Below are 9705 nucleotides of genomic sequence, written 5' to 3'. Positions count from 1 at the left end.
GGGTGATCCCTTGGCCATGTTCCTATTTCTTGTGGTGGCTGAAGGCTTGGTCGGGCTTGTGAGACAAGCTTTAAAACAAAATATGCTAAAAGGAATGAAGGTGGGAAGAAATGGTGTTGATTGTTGTACGTTACAATTTGCTGATCACACTTTATTCTTGTGTGACGAGTCCTTCTCCAATATCCTCACTATCAAGGCGATACTTAGGTGCCACGAACTTATATGAGGTTTGAAAGTCAACTTCCATAATTCTAAATTGACAGGTATTTGTGTTGACAGGAATTCCCTTAATACCTACGCAAAATCTTTAAATTGCAATACCATGCGGTTACCTTTTAAATACCTGGGGATAGAAGTTGGAGGTAATCCTAGGAAGAAACAGTTTTGGGAGCTTGTTGTCAACAAAATAAATGCTAGACTCAGCTCTTAGAAGGAGAGATTTTTATCTATGGCAGGAAGAATATTCCTACTTAAATCGATCTTTACCACCATACCTCTTTTCTATTTGTATTTGTTTAAAGCTCCAGTTTCAGTGTGCAGTAGTATAATTAGTATACAAAGGAAATTCATTTGGGCCTGGGGCAAAGATAACAGGACTATCCCTTGGGTAAGTTGGGAGAAAGTTTGTAAGCCCCTTGAAGAAGGTGGGTTGGGGATTAAAGATATAAGAAAGTTCAATTGCACTCTCTTGGCGAAATGGAAATGGCGGTTAATGAGTGATTAAAAAGGGAAATGGAAAGACATCCTTATATCTAAATATTGCTCGAAAAGAGGTAAAAGTCTTTCTCGGTCGAAATATCAATCATGGTGGTAAAGGGATTTAACTGAAGTCTGTGGAGAGGGAGAGGAAGAAAGGTGGTTCAAAAAGGTTGTTGTTTGGAAAGTAGGTCATAGGGATAAAGTTAGATTTTGGGAGGAAGTGTGGGCACACAACATTAACCTTAAATTTTTGTTTCCTAGACTTTATTCTTTGTCAATGGATCAAGGTATGAAGGTGGGTGAGGTATATTCTTGGGAGGCTTTTAGATGGCAATGGTGTATATAATACATTTTCATAAGTCACTAGTGCAGAAATGTAAAACAACGACCCTTTATTTAGTGCGGCTTTGCGCTTAAACGCATTTGTAAAAAACGCGGTGGTATTTTTGAAATTAAATTGTTTTACAAATGCGGTTGTAGGGTAAGACCGCATTTGTAAATCATTTGAATTGATTTACAAATGCGGTCTTACCCTACAACCGCATTTGTAAAACAATTTTACCCTAAAAATTTGAAGCGCGCCACTAGTTTCACTTTCACTTTCACTTTCACTTTCACTTTCCTCTTCTCCGCTCTTCGTTTCAACGTTTTGCGCTCAGTTCAGTTTCTTCTCTCTGCGTTTTGTAAGTTTCAGTTTCACTCATTCGTTTTCGTTTTCGTTTTCGCATCATTCATTATTCACTTTGTTGCCATTGTCATTTTCGTTTCCTTACTTCGTTTGTGGCACTTAGGTTACTGTTCCATTAGTGTTCGCTGCTGTTTTCCTGCTCCGCCACCGCCACAGCTTCCGCCGCCGCCTTCGCCTTTGTCTTCCACTTCGATCACCATCAAGCTTCTTCACGACGGAAAGGTTGGTTTTGTATTTAATATTTATTTAATATTTTGAATTTATATTTAATATTTTGAATTTATATTTAATATTTTGAATTTATATTTAATATTTTGAATTTTTATTTAATATTTTGAATTTTTATTTTTTTGTATTATAATATATATTTAATTAATAACTAATACAACTTGGAATTTATAACTAATAACTAATAATTTATATATTTCTGTGTATTTTGAATTTTTGTTTATTATAATTTATATATAATTTAATAAATTAGTTACGGAAACAATTAATTTATATATTATTATATATAAATTTGTATTATATAATTTGTATTTTCTTAAATTTATATTATATATATATATATATATATTTAGTTAGTTGTTAATTACATTTTAATAAAAGTTTTATGTTATGTTAGTTATTGTTACTTTTAGAATAGAATTATCGTGTTTGGATTGAGTCCGGGGATGTTCGACCCTCGGCAAATGTGTGAGATAGAATAGAATACTAATTATTAGAAAATCCTAACTATTCCAGAATATATAATGGATCGAGGTTGGATTAATGTTATTCGTATAAGTGATGAGTACGAAAGGGGAGTAGAGGAATTTATACAATTTGCGCAGCATAACGCGATTATTAGTGGTCATGATGGAGCAAAGATCAGGTGTCCGTGCGTTAACTGTTTGAATGGAAGGATACTGGATGTGAATATCATGAGGGAACACCTGCTATGTGATGGGTTTCTTCGATCTTATACAACTTGGACATGGCATGGTGAATTATTAAATTTACCACGTGTTTCCGTAACTGAAGAATATGTGGGTTCTACCATGGATGAAGCAGTACACGATGATGGAGATGATGATCGATTGGAGGACATGATTCGTGATGTGGGAGCTGAGTGTTTTGCAAAAGCGCATAGATATGAAAGTATGTCAAAAGATGCAGAGACTCCTTTGTATCCTGGATCAACTAACTTCACACGGTTGTCGGCGGTGTTAAGATTGATGAATTTGAAGGCAATAAACGGATGGACTGATAAAAGCTTCACGGAATTGCTCCAGCTGTTGAAGGATATGCTTCCAGAGGGAAATAGTCTACCTAATCGTAATTACGAGGCCAAAAAGATTCTTTGTCCAATGGGTGTGGAGTACAAAAAGATACATGCATGTCCTAATTCACTATTTACAAATGCGGTCTTGGTAAATGACCGCATTTGTAAATGTGATTTATGAATGCGGTTTTTACCAAAACCGCATTCATAAATCCTAAACCCCTAACCCTTATCCCTCATTCAGAATAATATACAAATGCGGTTATTTTAAGTAACCGCATTTGTAAATGTGATTTATGAATGCGGTCCTATGACCGCATTTGTAAATGCCAAATTTACGAATGCGTGCTGATCAAATGCGGTTCTATGACCGCATTTGTAAATTTAAAATAGCCGCATTTGTTTTACATTTCTGCACTAGTGAGTTTACTTGCCTTCGCAACCTCTAATATTTTTTTCTGAATTTTAAGAATTTTTTTAATATTCTGAAATGAATATTATTATTTATTGGTTGAATTTTTCTTGTGTTGGATTTTATTTTGTTAAAATATTTAAGAGGTGTTTATGAAAAACTAGAAGAAATATTATGTTGCTCATATGGTGTCTATCAATTTTCCTAAATGTTACAATATCATTCAATAGTTTTCCATTAATATAATCTATATACACGGCGAACTTTTTAAGATTTCAAAATTGATGAAAAGTAAAACCGTAGAAGTATATGAAGATGTTTACAAGTTTTTAAATATGTTTTTATTATTGTTATTAAGGTAAATTTCTTTTACTATAAAATTATCTTTTATGTTGTATATACATTAGAAAACTTATTATGATCTTTTTCTGAATATTATTTTATTTTATAACAGATTTAAAAATAAATAAATAAAATTAAAAATAAATGTTTTGGTTATTTACCTATACAACTTACTCATTCATCACTACCTTTTTATTTTTAAAGCTTTTAAGATTATGTCACATTTTGTTATAAAAAAATCGCTATATTACAATAACGTTTTTGTTAAGAAAGAGTATAGAAGTAAGTGAAAGAGTGAAAAATAATGATGAAGGTTCAAATTTATATCAAGTTTATTTATTCTAATAATTCTTATCTTAAGTGAGAATGCATATAATATTAATTCACTTTATTTTGGCATACCAAAATTAATGGGTAGGCACATTGCACTAATGGGTCATAAGATTTTGCATTGATGATGGATTATGTTGTTTCATTATTAAATATATTTTGACCAACAAAAGATAATAATGAATCTCATAAATTTTGGAAATTCATTTTATAGAAATTTTATTAAATTAAAATGTTGAAATTCAAGAATTAAAGATAGCAGTTAACAAAAAATATAGAATGTTTAAGTGTTTTGAACATTTTCTCTTACCGTGACCATTCTATTGGAGAGTATTCATCTAGTTGTTTCTAAATTATTGGATAGGAGACTTATACTAAGCATATGGGTAATCTATGTTTTTATTACAACTAATTAAGTATTTGTAAAATTTCTACGGATTTGTCTACTTTGTGTTTGGTACAATTTGATTTATTTGAAATTTATCTTGATTGAAAATAAGATTGCTTATTTAATATACTACATGTTATACAAGTTTGGAATTTGTAGGTGATCAACTTTGGTTTATTCATCTGAAGAAAAGATCATGGACTAGTGTTCACCCTCCATGGTGCCAAGCTAGATGTTCGATCCAATAAAACCATGAAGGTCATGGTGCTGAGCTAGATGCTCGGTCCAATAAAACCATGAAGGTCATGGTGCCGAGCTTGATGCTCGATCGAGTAAAACCATGATGGGCATGGTGTTGAGCTAGGCGCTCGGTCAAATAAAATCATGATGGACATGGTGCCTAGCGAGGCGCTCGATCGAATAAAACCATGATGGGCATGGTGCCGAGTGAGGCACTCAGTCGAGTAAAACCATGAAAGGACATGGTGCCAAGCTCGGCGCTTGGTCGAATAAAACCATGATGCATGGTGCTGAGCGAGTCAGTCGAGTAAAACCATGAAAGGACATGGTGCCAAGCTCGACGCTTGGTCGAATAAAACCATGATGGGCATGGTGCCGAGCGAGGCGCTCTGTCGAGTAAAACCATGAAAGGACATAGTGCCAAGCTAGACGCTTTGATAGAAGACGCCCCAGCACCAACCCATTGAAAGGCCACTAAAATGCTACATTTAGGCAACCACTAGAGTCATAGTCAAAGAGGGGTCAAGAGGACACATTTTTACATGTCATAGACTCTAGTGTGTGATAATTCTTCTTACTTTTCTAGTCAAAGTAGCATAGTTTAAATCTTTTTGTAAATATGATGAAACATGCAAAGTGGTACTTAAAAGGCTAAACCTAAGTTTAATTAGAAATATCCATTTCTAAGTAAACTTAGGACCGGCCCAATTATCTAGACCTAATGGGCGTAAGTTCTAGACCAACCACACAAGGAAGGATTCTAGAACCTACCTCCATTTAGGCACCACATTTCCCATGTGCTCCCATGTGCTCACATTTGCATGTAATTTGGCTAGCATTTCCTCTTCATTTACATTTGCATTTCAGGTCCTCCAAAGCTATTTAAGGAGGAGCCTACCTCATGTAAATCCAAGATTAATTTGAGTATTGTTATGTTGCCAAACTTGAGCCATACATACTCCCTTTGCCTACAATCTCTCTAGATTTAGGTCATTGATCTTCAACCCTTTCACCTACCAAAGAGGGTTGACCGAACCTCCCTCACATCCCTACTCTTCCTGCACCTACAAGGCCACCACACCTCCTAGGAGGGCCTTGATCCACCTTCAATCCGTCCAAGCTTCCGCCACCACCCAAAAATCACAAAAGAGAAGAGCTCAATGCCATCACGCTTGGTCCAAATAAAATTTATGTTGATCATGGTGTCAAGCTAGACGCTTGATTCAAATAAAATTCATGTTGATCATGGTGTTGAGCCTGATAAGGTACAAAAAAAATTATTATATTTTTTTCATGTGAAAGAAATGGCGATCTATCAGATGAAGAAAATGGCAACAACGATCCTTCCAGTTTAGGAAGGGGATGCCGATCTCACTCGTTCTAGTTTGTAAGTTTTAAATTATATCTATTGCAGGTAAAAGAAGTGTCTAGCCTAATCATGTGGTGAAATGGATTTGATACCGATCTATGTAAATAAAGGCTATGAGCTTATTAACCTCATTGGCCTACACTTGAGGCTGAGGGACATGTTAAGTCATGGGCCTGACCCGATGGAATATAACAAATGGCTCATCTTTCGACCTTCAAACTCACAATTGCCTCATTGGCCTACGCCTGAGGCTGGGGGGCATGTTAGGTCATGGGATTGGCTCGATAGTTGGTCATTTATGGTTGTTTCCTGACCTATGTATCTAACGTTATGAGGGACCACAAATCAAGGGATTTCAATCAATTAGCCTTAATCACTCAATTAAGACATAATCATGACTAAAGGTGAAGAGGTTACAATTCAATTTATATATATTAGATTACACTATACAGAAAGGATCATCTCATATCTAATTTAATAAACAACACAGGGAGTACTCTCAACTCCTATTTTATATTATACTCATTATATTTTATGATTTTACTGACTTGAGCGTCGAAGTGTCATCGCAGGTAGAGCCCCACTCGTTCCAGAAGGTTGAATAACTAGAGTTTGAAGGGAGACCACTAGGAGCTCACTCGAATTCCGACCGACCTCAAGTTGGTTAGAACACTAGTGATAATAAAAAATAATAATAAAATTTTGAAATAATAAAATTTAAAACAAATCAGAAAATAAAATAAAATAAAAATTAAAACACAATAAACATTTAAAATATTCATAATATTTATGAATTTGTACTCTAAAATTAAAACTATCCCCCGAAAACCACGCCAAAAACTTGATCACTATTTTACGACAAGTGTATTGAGTTAGAAGTAGTAAACAATTCTAAAATCTCAAGTATAATATTCACTAAATATAAAATAATGTGCAAAAGTTTGTTGGAAAGGTTGTTTGTATGATGAATTTGTAAGAAATTTAATAAAAGCAAATAAATGATTTGGATGAGTCAATTGCTAAAATTAGGATTGGGGTTCATCATTCTCACTCATGTGTATTCTTAATAAAAAAAAAACATATAACATTTCATCTTGATTGACATTAATGCATATATAAAAATCATTCATATTGATTCATCGCATACAAAATTATTAAGATAGTTTCCTAAATATCGATTCCTCGCATATTTATAAAAACTCTTTATCATTACGAACAAATGTTATAAAGCAATTAACATTTCAAATCTATTCCTATCATTCAAATATGTTAAGCATTATCATTTAGGTCAGATGCTTAGAAGTACTTTCCAGAAAAATCTAAGGATCATAATCATGAATCAAGATTCAAACTTTAATAATAAAATGACAATATCAATCATTAATCAAAAACATAATATTATAAATAAATATCACTTCAATACATGAGTTTGAACAGGTTACTCTCAATCCAAAGGGAAGAATTAGTCAATTATGTTGGTCATTACAAGCATTGAAAGCAAGAAAAGAAGATCTGAGATATTTCCCCTTAACGGGTGCCTCCTCTAGGGTTTTGTATCTCTCCACATCCTCCCAATGATATATAGGGTTATGTCTCACACCTTCTATTTAACCTAATTGGGTTTGGGCTAAGTGAACATCTCGCTTAAGTGAGATATTACTTAAGCAGGTTTTACGAGAAAAAACTCAACTTCAGGGGAGTGAACTCGCTTAAGCGATCATTGGTCAAGTTTGAGCGAGTATGAGTGAGTTTTCAATGTTCCAACTTTATCTTTTCATCTTGTCTTTAACTTGTTCATTCTTCTTTAGCCTTTTTATCTCTATTTTCCCCTAAAATCGTGAAATTAACACAATTTGAGAATAAATCGTTCACATTCATCTTATAATCAAAATTATGTAAAATAATTCATATTCCTAAATTAGAGGTTGAATTATAACTATTTTATCAATTAAAATTTATAAGTATCTATCTTTTTTGTATGAAATAATGCTGAATTATGGCACTTATCAGTTCCAAACTAATAAAAGAATCATAAATACTTTAATCCTAGTACGTAAGATTAATACAATGTGTTATCTTTCATAAGTTCTTAATATTTTACAATTGATCACTACTATAGTTTCTAACTTCATAAAATATTTACTTTTCAGAAACATCATTTAGTTCAATCCCTAATGTCGAAGTTGATGTGAGAAAAGACTAAAAGTAAAGAGATTCCACCAATCAAATAAGGCTAAACGTTTACATATCTCAAAAATCAAAGTAGAGGTTTACTCATTAATTTTGTATATTTAGCATTCATACAATATTAGAAATAACCTCTTTAGTTGATATGCTACTTTACTTGCTTATTGGTATTTGATTTTGTTGAATAATGTTTCTTTCATTATTAAGAAAATACTTAATTATTTCAAGTCCTTAATAATTTTTTGTATTTTCAAATTGAGTCCCTATTCAATTTTCTTCGTCTATTAGTACTCAAAAAATTTATATTTTTCAATTGAGTCTCTTCTATTTAATTTTTCTGTTAAATGGGTGGTGTGGTTGTTATCTTGACCCGTTACTTTACTTAGTTGTCTCCACATGTTATTTTGTAGTAATATTAAACAATGTAGTTTTGTGATTAACATAACATACATATTTTATTGTTGGACGAGGATAAACGAAAACGAAAGCAAAAGAAAAATCTAAATACAATGTTGGGAGACTACATAACAAGTGTGTGACCTAACAAGTGTGTGACCGAACAACAAAACAATAATGATAAAATAAGGGTTATAAGAAAATTGGTTGTAAGTTTTTTATCCTTCTATACCTTCACACGCATCTCCAATGTTATCCTTGCTAACACCATATTTAGGTTTTATTTTTTTATTATTTTTTTTTTGTTTACCTCCATCCGTAGAGTCTCGTTTTCAATTTCTTTTCAATCACATCCAAAAAAGTTGTTCGTTATTGTTTTAAAGAAAAGCACTAAAACCCACCTGTTATTGAATGTCACACAAATAGGCTTCATTATTGGATGTCTTCACTTGCAACTCCAACCCAATGCTTGCTCTTTTGTTTAACATTACGCTTGTTCTACTATCTCTTCAAATTGTATTCAAGTTTTCATTTTACTTTCCTTATCACTTACAAAACTACATCAATTAATATTAACACAAAATAAGACAACTAAACAAGGTTATGAGACAAGATAATAGTTACATCACTCAATTAAAAAAAATTAAATAACAGGAACTTAATTGAAAAAAAAAAATAGTATCCAATTGATCAACAAATTTAATAAAAATTCAATTAAAAATACTTAAATTTATCAATATCAAAGACCTGAAACTTCATTAAATTTTTAAATTTTTTACAGAGAATTTCACTTCGGGTACCTCAATATTACAAAGAGTTAAAGAGTAAGCTTTCCAGTACCTTCATGTACAGTCTATGGTTATAGTAGGTTTGGTTTATCTAGTTTTTTGCAACTAGATTTTAGTTTACTTTTTTTTATTAGGGTTGAGATTTTAATACCATTTTTTAATTATTTTTTCAATTAAAAGATAATATTTTTTTTTAAATTTGATAAATTTATCAAATTAATAATTTAATTAATTATTTTGATTTTTCTTAAAACAAATTTATTTTAAAAAATAGTAAGTTGAAGTTGTGTTGTAACCTAAGAAAATCGCTGATGTTCAAAATTGTGTTAAGGTTTGCACGACTTTGTACTTAATACCAAAGTTATGTTATCTTGACACGACTTTATTTTTAATATGGTCAAAAAATCATATTAAAGTGTCCTAACTTCTTCACAATAAAATTATGTCATATTAAATGATTTTTCAATCACGTAATTTTTTCCAAACCAACCACATTTCGATAATAAATGAAAAACGAAAAAAATTACTCCAGAATATTAAAAAAATAAAAAAGAAGAGTACAATATAAAGATGAAATGAGGGTACATTATTTGATTAATCTT

The sequence above is a fragment of the Phaseolus vulgaris genome, chromosome 4 (genome assembly GCF_000499845.2).
Source record: "Phaseolus vulgaris cultivar G19833 chromosome 4, P. vulgaris v2.0, whole genome shotgun sequence".
In the NCBI taxonomy this organism is placed as follows: Eukaryota; Viridiplantae; Streptophyta; class Magnoliopsida; order Fabales; family Fabaceae; genus Phaseolus; species Phaseolus vulgaris.
Note: the sequence above shows the minus strand (reverse complement) of the source record.